Genomic DNA, 16,211 nt, shown 5'->3' on the forward strand with positions numbered 1-16,211 from the left:
AAGATGTTAATAGTATGGTAACGAAATGTCTGAAAATGAACCTTCCAGCTCAGCGATCAAACCTACATCCAGAACGTCAACCTAATCTACAAACGTTCTCTCAACTCCCTGTTTTATTTTACATTTCATACCTTTGAGAATTTTAAGTGTCCATATCAAACAGCCATGGCTTGGATTCTTCACAAATGAAAAAAAATGAAAGTGTACTGATGGTGCAATCACACAGGTTTGAAACAATCTCTTGGTAAGAGAACATCACCTACATTTTTAAACCAAATTCCTGATCATTTCCAAATTTTAGCTTAAACAAAACACATGGTTTAATGTATGTACCACGTCTGTTGTGGACTTGGTGCCCACAACTGTACACAGTACTCCAGTTGAGGTCTAGCAGGAGTCTTGTGGATAATCGACATCACCACCCTGAACTCGGACTTTACAACTCTATTAATAAAGGCAAAGGCAAAGGCACTGTGTGCTTTATTAACTGCGCTCCCCCGCCCTGTTCTGCCACCTTCACTGATCTGAGCACACGTACCCCAGTTCCCTCTTTTCCTCCACCCTCTTCAGAACTGTATTTATCTTCTTTATATTGCCTTTCAATGTTCATCCCACCAAAATGCAGCACCTCACACTTCTCTTTGCATTGAATTGTATCTGCCACCTCTCTGCCCACTCCATCAACTTGCTAATGTCCTACCGGATTTCCATAACGTTTCTCCATATAGTTTATGATTCTCCCAGGTTTTGTGCTATCTGCAACTTGGATATGGTCCCCTGCCCGGCAAGACTCAGATCATTAATGATATATATCAGGAAAACAAAGGAGACTGTATTCCCACTACAGTCTGGCCCTGAAAAGTGATCGAATCAGTGGGCTGAGGAGTGGAGGATGGAGTTTAATTTGGATAGATGTGATGTGTTGCATTTGGTAAAGCAAACAAGAGCAGCATGAATGCAATTTAAAGGGCCTTTAGATAGTATATTTGAACAGAGAGTCTTAGGAGTCAGGCGCATAATTCTTTGAAATATGCATCACTGGGGTGGTAAAGGTGATATTTAGGATAGAACATAGAACATAGAAAAATACAGCGCAGTACAGGCCCTTCAGCCCTCGATGTTGCGCCGATCCAAGCCAACCTAACCTACACTAGCCCACTTTCCTCCATATGCCTATCCAATGCCCGTTTAAATGCCCATAAAGAGGTAGAGTCCACCACTGTTACTGGCAGGGCATTCCATGAACTCACGACTCTACCCCTAACATCTGTCCTATACCTACCACCCCTTAATTTAAAGCTATGTCCCCTCGTAATATCTGACTCCATACATGGAAAAAGGTTCTCATGGTCAACCCTATCTAAACCCCTAATCATCTTGTACACCTCTATCAAGTCACCCCTAAACCTTCTTTTCTCCAATGAAAACAGCCCCAAGTGCCTCAGCCTTTCCTCATACGATCTTCCTATCATACCAGGCAACATCCTGGTAAACCTCCTTTGCACCCATTCCAGTGCCTCCACATCCTTCCAATAGTATGGCGACCAAAACTGCACACAATACTCCAGATGCGGCCGCACCAGAGTCTTATACAACTGCAACATGACCTCAGGACTCCGGAACTCAATTTCTCTACAAATAAAAGCCAGTACGCGATATGCCTTCTTCACAGCACTATTTACCTGGGTGGCAACATTCAGAGATCTGTCTACATGGACACCAAGATCCCTCTGCTCATCCACCCTACCAAGGATGATTGCCTTCATCGCTCAGACCTTTGCATATAGGAATTGATACGTCATGTGGAGGTTGTACAGTATGTGGGTGAGGCCTCTTCTGGAGTACTACTTCCAGTTCTGGTTGACCAGTTATATAAAAGATATTATTAAGCAGAAGAGTGTTCAGAAAATATTTACCAGGATATGTTATAGTGGAGGGTTTGAGTTAAAAAGAGAAGTTGGATAGTCTGGAATGTAGGAGGTTGAGGGGGATGACCTTACAGAGTTTATAAAATCATAGATAAGATGAATGACAAGTGTCTTTTTCCCTAGAGTGGGGTATTTCAAGACTAGGAGGCATATTTTTTAAGGTGAGAGGAGAACGATTTAAAAACAGACATATGGGGCAATTGTTTTTACACAGAGAGTGGTTCATGTATGGAATGAACTTTCAGGGGAAGTCATGGGTGTGCATACAGTTACAACTTTTAATAGAAAACATTTCACTAAATACGTTAGTTTTTTTAAAAAAATGTTTGTACGGATATGAGCCAAGTGCTAGTCAGATGGGGCTAGTCAGTTTGATTTATGATCCACATGGACTCGTTGGACCAACGTATCTATTAATGTATTGTATGAATTTATGACTCTAAAATTCTATGAAACTGAGTCTAATGAATTCTTTTAATCCTTTCTTAAACACCCCATTTAGCAGTTTCTTTTCCACAGTCAATGCAGGAGATTAGGAAACAGTTCTCCTTTCTAAATATTAACTAGGTGCAGCACAGAAGAATATCTGTTCCATACTTAGCAGGTGCTGTCTGCTATCTCAGTAGAGCAGTGACTTGTGACACTTGTGTTTTCAATTTCTTGGGATGTGAAATCAAAATAAGACCATTCAGCCCATTTTGTATGCTCCAGTGTTCAATGATATTACAGTCAGTCTGATCATCTACAACTCTACTCTTCCCAATCACCTTTGATTTACCTTCCCAGTTAAAGATCTGAGCCTTGGATACACTCAACGATTCAGCTTCAACAGTCCTCTGCGGTAAAGAGTTCCACAGATTCACTTCCCTTGGACAGAAGAAATTACTTCTATCTTCATCTTCACTGGCTAACCTCTCCCACCGCCCCACCCATCTTATTCTGAGACGATGCCCCTTTGGTCCCAGGCTATCCCACACAAGGGGAAACAACGTCTCTCAATATCTATGCTGTTGGGACTATTGAAGAATATTCAATAAGGCCTCCTCTTCTACTTGTAAACTCCAATGAGGACTGGCCCAATTATCTCTCTCATCACACAGTCCCTCCATATCCGGATCAGCTGAGTGAACCTTATCTGGACTGCCTCAAATGCTGGTTTATCCTTCCTAAGGTATGGGGCCTAAACTGTTCACTTTCTCCAAGTTGTTGTCTGACCAATGCCTTGTGTGTTTAATTTCAGCAACACCCCCCACCTTTTATACTCCATTTCTTTTGAAATAAAGACAACTTGCATTCCCTGTAACCACTGAAGTTGCATCCTAGCATTTTCTTTTTGTAATCCACATACAAGGACTTCCCAAAATCCCTCTGTACCATAGCGTTCAGCGATCTTTCTCTATTTAAAATATACTCCTCTATCTTTCATGTCAATGGGATGCACCTCTCCTGAGAAAACAGATTAGTTTTTCTGTACTTTGGATGGTCGGCTGAAATGGGGAAAAGACGCTGAGAAAGCAAAATTCGCTGGCCCTTTTAAAACGTAGTTTGATAACCCTCATTGGAAGGGCCTGTTGCATAGCTGCCTGCTGAAGCAGAATGGAAAGTCGCATTGGACGTTGAGGTTGAATCAGGGGATGTGTACGAGTTGGGATTTGGCTGATTGGTCTGGTTAGTTCTTACATCCTGTTATTAATTTGAGTCATTTATCTTTTGACAGCTCCTGATTTGACTGAGTATTGAGTCTGAGCCAGAACCTCTGTTGTATGAACAGACACTGCGGTTGAATTGTCACTTCACGTTTAGCTTGCGAGATGAAGTTATTTGCACATTTTATTGGGAAGGCTCTGTTGTGGCTGAGATCTGGACAAGAAATAAAAGTGTTTCTTTTGAAAAGGAATGGGTAACGTTTGAGGATACAGGACGTTATCGATGTCAAATGCAGTTTGTTCATTCTCCCAATGCTCCCACATACGTCAGCTTACAAACATGTGGATGTGCGAGGTATGTGCCACTTTAGAACATAAGGGTTAGAAGCAGTAGGAGGCCATTTAGTCCCTTAGGAGCTTGCTCCCCCGTTCCATATGACTGTGGCTGATCACATCTCAACCTCAACTGCACTTCCCCACTTCCACTCTCTTTAACCCGTCATGTTGACTTGAAACGATGGTCAATGTTAACCCATCAGCATGTCCCTGATAGTCACAATTCCGATGCCAGGCTGACTTGCCTATAACTGAAATGGATGTTTTCTACGTGGATTTTACTAAGGCCTTCGACAAGTTCCTGCACGACAGATTATTCATAAAGGGTACATTGCATGGGATCTAGAGAGAGATAGCTGAATGGATTTAAAATTGGCTCAACTCTAGGAAACAGAGAGTGATGTTTGAAGGTTGTTTCTAAGACTGGAAGCCTGTGACTAGTGGTGCGCCACAGGGGTCAGTACTAAGACGTTATTTGCATAAATGATCTGGATATGAATACATAAGGCATGATTAGTAAATTGGCAGATGATAGAAAATTCGGAGGTATCGTTGATAGTAAGGAAAAAAGTTATCAAAGATTACAGAGGAATCTTGGTCAGATGGGGATGTGTGCTGAGGATTGACAAAATCAAAAATCCTTCCATCTCCTCCTCAAATTTATTCAGTGTTCTGGCAACCCCCACAAACTCTGGAGAGGGCGGTGGGTGAATTTCTATAGTTTCACGCCTCCCTCCCCCCTCCCCACTCTGAGAAAATCCATTCCTCGTTATCTCTGTTTTCAGTCTGCCCAGCTCCTTATCCTGAAATAATGACCTCTCATTCTGAATTGTCCCACAGGAGGGAACATCCCCTCACCATCTTCTTTGTCAACACCCCCCCCCCCCCACCTTACCATCTTATATCCCACAATTGGATCTCCTCTCATTCTTCTAAACTAAAGAGAGTACAGGCTGAAACCGTTTAATCTCTCCACATAAGATAAAACCCTGGAATCGACAGAGTGAATCTCTGCTGAACTGCCTCCAATGCAATTGCATCCCTTCTCAAGTAAGGGGACCAAAACTCTACCCAATACTCTAGATGTGGAAACCCTAATGCCTTGCACAGTTGCAGCAACACTTCCCTACTATTTATACCATTCCTTCAGAAATTGCCAGTTGCCTTCCTTATTATTTGCTGTCCCCACTTGTCAATTTTCTAAGGTTCATGCACAAGGACACTCTGATCCCTCTGCACCGAATCATTCCGAGGTTGCTCTCTGGCTTGAATAATAAGGTTCATTTCTATTCCTTTGACCACAATGGGTAACCTCACACCAACGTGCATCAAATGTCAAATGTTGGCACCATCACCTAACTTATTTGGGTTCCATTTGTAAATGTCTTCTTTCTTCCTTGCAGCTTATACTTTCCCAACTATGTTAGTGTCAGCTGCACATTTGCTGGAAGTAACTTCTATCCCTGTATCCAAATCATGAATGCAGATTAGAAATAGTTGAAGACAAAGGCTTAACGCTTTGGGTTCCCACTCATTATATCCCACTCAAACAGAAATAAAAGGCCCATTTATCCTAACTCTATTGTCTGTTGACTAGCCAATCCGCTATCTAAATTAATGTTATACCTCAAATTTGATGTGAATATGATTTAGAAGTTGGTCGCGCAATTTGATTGATTTAATTCCCATGAAATCAAGAGGGAAATGCATTTCAGCAGCTGAACAGCCGACACTGACTGGCATGATTAAGGCAGTGATAAGTTTAGATTACTTACAGTGTGGAAACAGGCCCTTCGGCCCAACAAGTCCACACCGACCCGCCGAAGCACAACCCACCCATACCCCTACATTTAGCCCTTACCTAACACTACGGGCAATTTAGGATGGCCAATTCACCTGACCCGCACATCTTTGGACAGTGGGAGGAAACCGGAGCACCCGGAGGAAACCCACGCAGACACGGGGAGAACGTGCAAACTCCACACAGTCAGTCGCCTGAGTCGGGAATTGAACCCAGGTCTCTGGCGCTATGAGGCAGCAGTGGTAACCACCGTGCTGCCCTTAGAATGGCCATGTGGGTTGGAATAGACAAGATAGGCCAAATGGCCCTCTCATGTGCAATGTCATTTCAATGGATCTACAGTTCTATATCAATTTGTCGCTGTGAGTCACTGCTATTTGAATACCTAAGTAATTTAAGCAAGGCTTAGAAGGACAGAATGTGAGAGTGTAGCTTTTATTCACAATGTAGGAATTGATATGAATAGTTCAATACCTAAACTCATATTCACAGACCCACTTGCATTGGATAGTCCCATTCATGGAGCTGTACAGTTATCGGTTAGTTTCTGGACCTCAGTCAATTGGTATTGAATTAACAAAAAGAAAAAAATCACCAGACCTGGAGCGAAAATAGAATCAGACATGTCGTTCTGTTTGAATTCTTAGCTTTAAAAAAAAATCCTAATGATTATTAACAGAATGTTGCGTTGATCAGTTAAAGATTGTCAAACTTTTGGCTTTTGGTGATTTACAGGCAAATACTTGAAGAACCAAGACAATGTAATATTCCCTCAGTAAGAAGCCAAGTGTGGCCAGCTGCTTCTAACAGACAGCAGGTATGTTACCACTGTCAGAGTGAAGAATATCATTTCCATTGTCAGAGCGGATTGGGTCAGCTATATGTTAAGCTCAGTTTGAGAGAGTTTCAAACAACTGAGAAAATATCAGTTTGTTTTATTTCTCACAGTTGCTAACCACTGTGCCACCGTGCCGCCCATGGTTGAGCAGTTAATTCTCGCTGATAACACCATGGTGCAGGCTCGGATATCAATGGCTGGCTATAATGCTTGTCATTTTACCCCATCAACCAGGTTAAACTGCCCCCATGTTGACTTGAAATGATGGCCAATGTTGAACTCTAAACACGTCCCTGATACTCCTAATACCAACGTCAGTCTGACTGGCCTATAATGCTCAATGGATGTTGTCTATATGGATTTTGACAAGGTCCTGCACGGCAGACTATTTGCAAAGGTTAGATCGCATGGGATCCAGGGAGGCCTAGCTAAGTTGGTTCAAAATTGGCTCAATTCTATGAAGCAGAGTGATGGTTGAAAGTTGTTTCTCGGACTGGAAGGTTGTGACTAGTGGTGTGCCACAGGGGTCGGTGCTGGGACCTTGGTTATTTACATAAATGATCCGGGTGTGAATATACAAGGCATGGTTCGTAAGTTGGCGGATAATACAAAATTATCAATGATAGCAAGGAAAAGGTTATCAACAATTACAGAGGGATCTTGATCAGATGGGAAAGTGGCTGAGGATTGGCAAATGCAATTCAGTACAGATAAGTGTGAGGTGCTACACGTTAGAAAGTTAAATCGAGGTGGGAAGTATAAAGGTCCAGGGAAGTGTAGTGGAACAGAGGAGTCTCGGAGTACTAATACATAATTTGTAGAAGGCAGTGTAATTGATCGACAAGGTGGTTAAGAAGGCATTTAGCATGCTGGCCTTAATCGGCCGAGGTATTGAACATAGGAGTTGCGATTTTATGTTGCTGTTGTATAAGTCGTTGGTGAGGCTGCAGTTGTGGTATTGTGTACAGTTTTGATCATCCTGTTGTAAGAAAACGTAAACTGGAAATAGTGCAAAGAAGATTTATCAGGATGCTACCAGGAATAATAGGTCTGAGTTAGAGGGAGAAGTTAGCCGGGATTGGACATTATTCCTTGGAACTTGGGAGAATGAGGGGTGACCTTATTGAAGCGTATAAAATCATCAGGGGCATGAACAGGGTGAATGCAGATAGCTTTTTTCCCCAGGGATAAGGAAGTGAAAACTAAAGGGCACAGGTTTAAGATGAGAGGGGAAGCATTTAAGAAGGACCTGAGGGGCAACGTCTTCACACAGACAATGGCGCGCATATGGAATGGACTGATAGAGAAAATGACTGAGGCAGGTACAATAGTAACATTTAAAAAAAAAGATAGGTGCATGGATGGGAAGGGTTTACATGGATGGGGACAAAATGTGAGCAATTGTAACTAGCGGAGTGGGAACCATGCTTGTATGGACCAGTTTGGGCCAAAGGGACTGTTTCCCTGCTGTATTACTGGATGATCCTTCCTCCTTTTTTAAATAGTAAGGTTGCATCAGCAACCATCTAATATGCAGGAACTATCCCAGCATCTGCAGGATCCTTGAACACGGTCACCAATTCACCAATTCTGAGACCACTCCCTTCATTACTCTGAGAGGTAGATTGTCAGGCCCTGAGATCAATCTCCATTCAAACCCATCAATTTCCCCAGCAATATATATTTACTTCCTCCCTCACATCAACCTCTGTGTTCTCCATCATTTCCAGTACAGTTTTCATATCTTCATTTGTTATGACATTTGAAGGCTTGTACTGTACCTTTAAGAGAGAGAATGTTGTTCTGGACTGAGAGATTACAAACCCTTATATCAGACTGGATGGCAGCCCCAGCATTTGCTGGAAAATTGAAAATACGTAATATTTAGCTGTGAAGTGGATACCTGAGTTTTGTTTGCTGTTTTGACAACAATGCAAATTCAGCCAATCAATTTAAATTATGCCATGGGATACTAAAACCAAATCGAGTTTGAATTTATTGTTTTGCCGCCAACATCGATCAAATGAGATGATCCTATGTTGGGTGACATAAGAATGAAGACATTTTGAAAATTAGTTGTAAAACAACTGCCATAGAGAGAGAACCTACCAGAAAATTAACTGCCCTTCCAACATCGTGCTCTTAAAGAAATCAGAAAACAAAACTCTGTCAAAGGACCTTTTCATGTCAAGTTTATTCGCAGTGAAAAGAAAGAAGATGACCCAGGGAGATCAGCTGCAGGAAAACTAAAAAGAGTGAGGAAGACAAAGACTGTGTGGTCTTCAGATTAAGCTAATGTAATATTCAATAATTGAGTTAATAGTACAGCATATTTTTGTACTGTTGAAGTCAGATAGCAAGTAGTTAAGAAAAGGAGGGCTTGGATTTGTAAATAGTTGCAGCTTAATGTTCTCTATTAGAGTTAGTAAAATAAGTTGTTACTTCCGTTAAATAGTAGATATTAGGGGTTCTCTGTCACTCACTCACTTTTTTTACAGACTATGAGCTGAGGTGAGCTTGTCTGGGTATATGGTTTTAATTAATAGAGTTTCGTTGGGTCAGAGGGCCTATTTCTATGCTGTATTAGTATATGACTCTACATCCCTTTTTAAATAATAAGTTTACATCAGCAACCGTCTAACCTGTAGGAACTGTTCCACAGTCTGTTGAATTCGTGAACATTGTCACCAAGCAACCATTAATTCTATGGCCACTTCCTTAACCACTCTGGGATGTAAATTATCAGGCCCTGAGGATTGATCTCCCTTCAATCCCATCAATTTCCCCAGCAATATTCCTTTATTTCCATCGTCTCAACAACTCCTGTGTTCCCCATCATTTCTAGCACATTTTTCATCTGCTCCTGTGAGAGGATAGAAGTGAAGTTTACATTTAGTTCATCAGCCGTTTCCTTGTTCCTCATTGTAAGTTCCCTTGTTTCTGACTGCATGGAACTTAGATTAGTTTTCAGCAAAAAAATTTTTTTTTACATATTTGGACAAGCTTTTACAGTCAGTTATTTTGTTCCCTGCAAGCTTATACCCCATACTCTTTTTCCTCTTCTGACTCAATCTTTTGGTCCTCCTCCAGTGTTCCTGATCTTCAAGGCTATTGTTTCTTTTCTTGCTAATTTGAATGACTTTTTTGCATCTAATAATATCTGCAATTTCCCCCGTAAGCCATTGTTTGGGCACTGTTATCGTTGCACTGAAATCAGGTTGGAATAAATAATTTTGGTAGTTGACCCATTTGCTCTTTGAATGTTTGCCACCGCCTATGCACTCTCATTCTTTTCAGTAACATTACCCAATCCATCATAGCCTACTCAGCCTCATACTATCATAGCTTTCCTTATTAAGATTCGGAAACTTAGCCTCAGAATCTCACTCTCCATTCTTCCGAAAAATTCTCTCAGGTTATGAATTTTCATCCCAAGGAATCTCTCACAATCACTATCAATCATTCCAACAAAAAGCAATCTAAACACATACAGCTATTCAGTCTATATCAGGCTTTCAAACTGGTTTTAGATCCGATAGTGTCAGAAATACCTGATAACTAATGATTAATGTCAGGCGCAGGGATGAACATGCATCAGTTAATTGCTGTTGAAATAACTCCACAGAAGCTGTTATTCATTCAAGTTACACTTTAATTATATGTGTATAGTACATGTCATTGACCCAGCTAGCTCAGAGCTGGCACTTAAATTGAACAGAACTAATCAGGGAATTCATACTCTGTGTGTCCCACCCGGCTGACATTGTCACACCTACTACAATTGTGAAGCAGATATCCAAGCAAAGACATTGAAAACGATTAATTCAAATCCTATGCTTTACATCACAAAGCATTTTAACTACTCTGTCAATTTCAGAAAGCCCGGTGATATTACAGGTATGTCTCAGACTGCAGAGAGCCGGTGATTCCATCACATTGCATTGTACCTGTGCCCAGTATCACATGTGTGGGAGAGGACAATTTTCCTTCTACAGAAACGAGACCCTCGTGAGCTCTGATTCTGTGTCTCACAACATCAAGCGACCCTAATGGGTTCAGGATTGTACCGCTGCGTGTTTTTCCATAACCTTTCGATGCTCACGTCCCTCCAGGTGGTGGTCACTGTCCAGAGTGAGTGAACCGATTGGCTGAGCTGAGGTGGGTGGTATTGGGGAGGTTAACACGAGATGGAAACACGGTTCAAGAGCGCTGATCTGGCTAAATGGAAATGGTGTATTTCGTGTCTCATCCTAACACCAATCAGGACACTTTGCAAGAGTTCCAACTTGAGGTGGAGCAAATTGCCATTGGCAATGGAAGAGGTGTGTTGGAATGGTTCTCTGGTTGCCATAGACAATGCATACCAGGCAATGACAATTTGTCATAATAGGTCTCTCAGGTTGACCAACATCTTCACGCCATCTTTTATTCCTGTTGGTATAGTCCCAGTTTTACATCCCAAATGTAGTTGTTGGGGATGAGGGTTAATTTCAGAAGGAGTATTCTGTAATTGATAGATCGCCTACATTCACCTCTGCTCTGATGCTGAGACCAGTTTCTAACTGGAGGTCATCTGGCTGTGATGGACCTCCTACTGTGAAATTTGACCCAACTCTGTGCAAGTGTTTGGAATCTGTACGGTGCATGTAACTCGACTGCTTTCAGAATGTGGCGACCAAAATACGTTGGAGTGGGGGTAGGCCTTTCAGCGCATAGAATCCGCTCTGCTGTGAAATGGGAACATTTCTGATCTAATCATCCTCAACTCTACATTCGTGTGATCCACCCCCACCCTACCCAAACGCTCTCACGGCACCAAAACACCCATCCATAGCCTTCCATTCCCCATCCTGATTAAAGGTCTCTTCATCTCTGCTTCAGTGATCCAGGCTCAACACGCATGTGTGGTTAACATTCCCCGATTAGTTCCCGCAGAGAAAATGAGTTCCTCCCCATTTCCAGCTTCAACGGGCTACCTCCTTTATTCTGAGTCAGTACCCCTCTGGTCCTAGACTCTCCTAAAGAAGGGGAAACAATTTCTCTCTGTCTCCCGTTTCAAGTCCCCCTAAGAACCTTCAATAAGGTCACCTCTCATTCTTCTAAACTCCAACGAGGACAAGCCCGACCTATTGAACCTCTTATTCATCATACAGTCCCTCCATATCTGGGATGACCCTCACTGCCCAGGTTATATTTTCCCAGATATTGGGACCCAGAACTGTTCAATGTATTCCAAATTATATAAATATTAGAAAAAGTGAAGTTTTAAATTTTGATAATGCTAATCAGGGCAGGATTTATCCACTTAGTAGTAGCATCAGGGGAATATTGCCTAACAAAGAAACCGAGGGTTGCTGCTTCATAGTTCCTTGGAAGTGGAGTTGCAGGTGGACAGTATCATGAAGAAGAAGGCGTTTGGCACACTTGTCTACTTGGTGAGTTGATTGAGTTTAAAAATTGGGATGTAACGTTCTCCCTACACAGACATTAGTTATGCCACTTTTCTTTTTTGGAATACTGCATTCAATTCTGGTCTCCTTGATATTACAGAAATGTCGTTTATGTTTGAAAAGTTTCGGAAGATTTACAAGGATGTTGCCAGGGGTGTAGGGTTTGAGGAATAGGGAAATGCTGAATGTGCTGAGGCCACTGTCCCTGCAGAGTTTAAGTGTGATGGTCGTATAATTTGGAGGTTTATACAAACATGAGGGGTATGGATAAGGTGAATAGCCGAGGTCTTTTCTCCCAGGGTAGGGAGCCCAAAGCTAGAGGGAATAGATTTAAGGTGATACGAGACAGATTTAAAAGGGATCTAAGGGGCATTTCATTTTCACACAGGGGATGGTGCGTGTATGGAATAGTCTGCCAGAGGGACCGATAGAGGCAGGTTCATTTACAACATTTAAAAGGCATCTGGATGGGGACATGAATAGGGAAGGTTTAGAAGGAATTGATCCAAGTGCTGGCAAGAGCTTCTAATTAACTTAGAATATCTGGTCAACATGGTTGAGTTGGACCGAAGGATCTGTTTCCATGCTGTTCATCTCTATCACTCTATTCTTCTGTTCTATTTCCCACGCCTCAGGTACTGAAGCAGTCTGCATCAAAATGTATCAAGATCTGGATAATGCCTAGACCTGTGCTGACAAGTGGCAAGTAACATTTGCACCACGCAAACACAGTCTCCAATCAGAAAAATTCTAACCATTATCTGTTGATTTTCAGTAGTGTTGCCATCATTGAATACCCTCGCCATCAACATCCTGGGGGTAACTATTGAGAGAAAATCTAACCATCAGCCCTTTAACCATTTGGTATTGCTATTACTGTGTCTCCGCAAATCAAAAATCCTAGGGGTTCCTATTGACCAGAAACTGAACTGGACTTGCCATAACAATACTGTGGCTACAAGATCAGATCAAAGGCTCTGAATACTGCACAAGTAACTCATTTCCTGAAAACCACCTCCACCCTCACCTGCACTCCCAAAACTCTGTTCACAACCGAAAAGGCACAAGTCAGGAATGTGCTGGAATACTCCCCACTTGACTGGATGCAGTTCTGACAACACTAGAGAAGCCCAATACCATCCAGGACTAAGCAGCTGCCACTTGATTTTCATAACATCCATCTGATAAATATCGTAATCCACAGACATCCACTCCATCCATCATCGATGCTCAGTCTCAGCAGTATATACCGCCTGCAAAATTCACCAAAGCTCATCAGAAAGAAATTTCAAACCCACGACCACTTCCACTTGAAGGGCAAGGGCAGGAGGTATGTGGGAACATCATCCCCTACAAGTTCCCCTTCTGAGCCGTACCTAAGTAATGGCAGTGAGGGACAAAGAGTTCAAATTAGGTTTATTAGGAATTAGTTTATATCTTGATTGGTAGTTGGAGTTTTCAGTTCTATTATTGGTCAACCGTTGTTACCTTTACTTTTGTAAGGTCAAATAAAATAAAGTAATTACAACGTTGAGCCTCCCACACATGGGCTCCACATTCTCGAGAATAGTGTCCTGTCTGGCCGTTGTGTTAGCTAACGCTAGCTGCCACATGCTCCCCTGCTGTGTTCCCGTTTCTGGCTTCCTTGGATAAGAATTACCTCCTCTTCCTTCATTCCTCCACACTGGATTGAGATCGGAAAGGAAACATTTTCCCTTCTTACCCTGTTTTATTTTTGTTTGGTTCGTGCACTTCTCTCTCCCACATTTTCCTCAGAACCCACACCTCATTGTCGGTTGGCTCTGTATGATCGAAGTTCATACACGTCTTCCTGCTCTCTCCAGTGGCGTGTGAAATTACAGTCCTAACCCACTTCATTGAATCAGCCTCGGATAACAGACCCCTGTTTAAATCTCCATAGACTCACGAGAAATATACACATAAACGATTGGAAGGCTGCAGGCTGTTCTGTCTTCTTTGCACTTCACTAGTTTAGCCCGTGTACGGGGTGTCCTTTATCATACCTAATTGTGAGAATTGCCTCTTTCATGGCGGCTTGGGTTCCTTCCCCCACATCCAGAGAGACTGGGATTGCAGACTGTACTGACTGCCTCATTATGACGAGCTGTACCTCCTCTCTCTCATACTACCCATGCAAAGCCTTCTGTTGTCTGACTACAAACAATACATATGGATCTGCAGATGGCTCAAATTCTGAAATGTTTTTAGCAATTACCGCTAGTTGTGTCACTGTAAATCGGGTAATTTATCTAAGCGCTGGGGCATCAATGTTAAGGTACACTATTCCTGATGAAGGGCTTTTGCCTGAAACGTCGATTTTCCTGCTGCTCCGATGCTGCATGAACTGCTGCGCTTTTCCAGCACCACTCAAATCTAGAATCTAGTTTCCAGCATCTGCAGACCTTGTTTTTACCCATTTACCCTGACCGGTCTTTAAGTGGTAATCGGGTTCATTTCAGCAGGGGTTCTCTCCAGGGTTGCTAAACAGGGTGAAGGTTTGCTCACTGAGCTGTAGGTTTGATATCCAACCTACAGCTCAGCGAGCAAACCTACACCCTAAATCTCAATCTAAGCTACAAACCTTCACAAACCTTGAAAAACGTTGCTAAACAGGTTGGGTTGTCTGGAAAGGTTGGTGGCAGACCACAATCCTCTGTTTGCTTGGCACATCTTCCCTGGACTCATCCCCGTTTACCTCCTTTCCTTCGCTTTTAACATTTACTGCTGCTTGTAGATCTGCACATTTACTTTTTAACTGGTCCTCTAGCTACCTGACGAAGGAGTAGTACTTGTAAAGCTTGCACTTCCAAATTAACCTGTTGAACCATAGACTGGTGTTGTGAGATTTTTAACTTTGTCTTACTAATAGTGAGTGTAAAACTGTGATAACATATCTCAGAATGAAAAGCAATCTGATTCAGTGGTGTCCTTCAGGGAGAGAAATCTTCTTCCCTATCTAGTCTAGACCTGCACGTGACTTCAGACTCTCAACGATGTGGTTGACACTAACTTCCCTTTTGGACAATTAGGCTTTGGAACAATAAATGTCCAATCCGTTGGTGGTTTACTGCACATAGCAGCAGAATCAGGTCATTCAGCCCATCGATTCTGCTCTGCTGTTCAATGTGTTATGGGATGCCTTACTGAACTTCACCATTCCCTTAATATGTGTTGTATGCTTTCAGTGAGCTAATATAGTCTGATACATATACACCTAACACAAAGGCTTTGTCAACCATAACTCTACTGCACCAGGGATATTTAGAATTGAATGCATCAGTCAGATGGTATGGGTATGTTGGGATTGATTAAATCCAGCATCATTCTGCACAGCTTGACAGAATTGTATTCCCTTCTGCCTTTCCTCCCATATACATGTGCACCCCATTTTCATCCAACACCTCTTCTGCATTGAACCTGTCTCTGCCACATTTCCAAGCAATGGACTCTGCACCCTAACTACTCGCTGGCTGAAAAGATTTATTTCTCATGTTGATTCCGACCCTCATTTGTTTTCATATCAATTTAAATTTGTCCGCCCTCCACTCCCCGCCAACCCTCTTGTTTTAGTTCCTTGTATGAGCAGGTACAACTTCTCCTTTTTGGCTCTGCCCAGCCTTCGCTCACGATTTTGAAGATCTTTCTCTCTCTTTCTCTCTCTATACCTTGTCCTCCCCAAGGGATTACAGTCCTTGACTGCTGCCATTATGCTACATGCTGGGGTTTCTCCTGCCTGGAACCTGGTTCTTCTATGTATATTAACATACTAGCATTCCATCCACTGACTCCACTTATATTTCGCTCTGCCTCGAGAAAACAGCCAACATAATCAAACACCTCTCCCACCTTCGTTATCCTTTCTTACATCGGTTAAAATATATGAAAGTTTGAAAACATGCCATCAGATTGAAGAGCACCTTCTTCCCCACTGTTATCAGTCTTTTAAACAGATCCCTCAAATGTCAATGCTGATCTCCCTCACTGCACCTTCTCTGTAGCTGTAAACTGTATTTTGTACTCAGTTCTGCTGCCTGATGCACTTTTTATGGTATGGTGGAGTACACAAAACAACATTTTTCACTGTATTTTTGTTCATGTGACGACAATAAATCAAATCAAAATCACTTCAACGCTCTCTCACTCTCCTGGGTGCATTCATATCTTTCCTATATTGTGGCATCCACAACTACA

At 42.3% G+C, this 16,211-nt stretch overlaps 1 pseudogene; it reads right to left on the minus strand.

Annotated features, from left to right (window-relative positions):
- Nucleotides 1–16,211, minus strand: part of LOC132837120 (histone H2B-like) — a 346,828-nt pseudogene that overhangs the window by 100,649 nt on the left and 229,968 nt on the right.

Source organism: Hemiscyllium ocellatum, chromosome 49 (assembly GCF_020745735.1).
Source record: "Hemiscyllium ocellatum isolate sHemOce1 chromosome 49, sHemOce1.pat.X.cur, whole genome shotgun sequence".
Lineage (NCBI taxonomy): Eukaryota > Metazoa > Chordata > Chondrichthyes > Orectolobiformes > Hemiscylliidae > Hemiscyllium > Hemiscyllium ocellatum.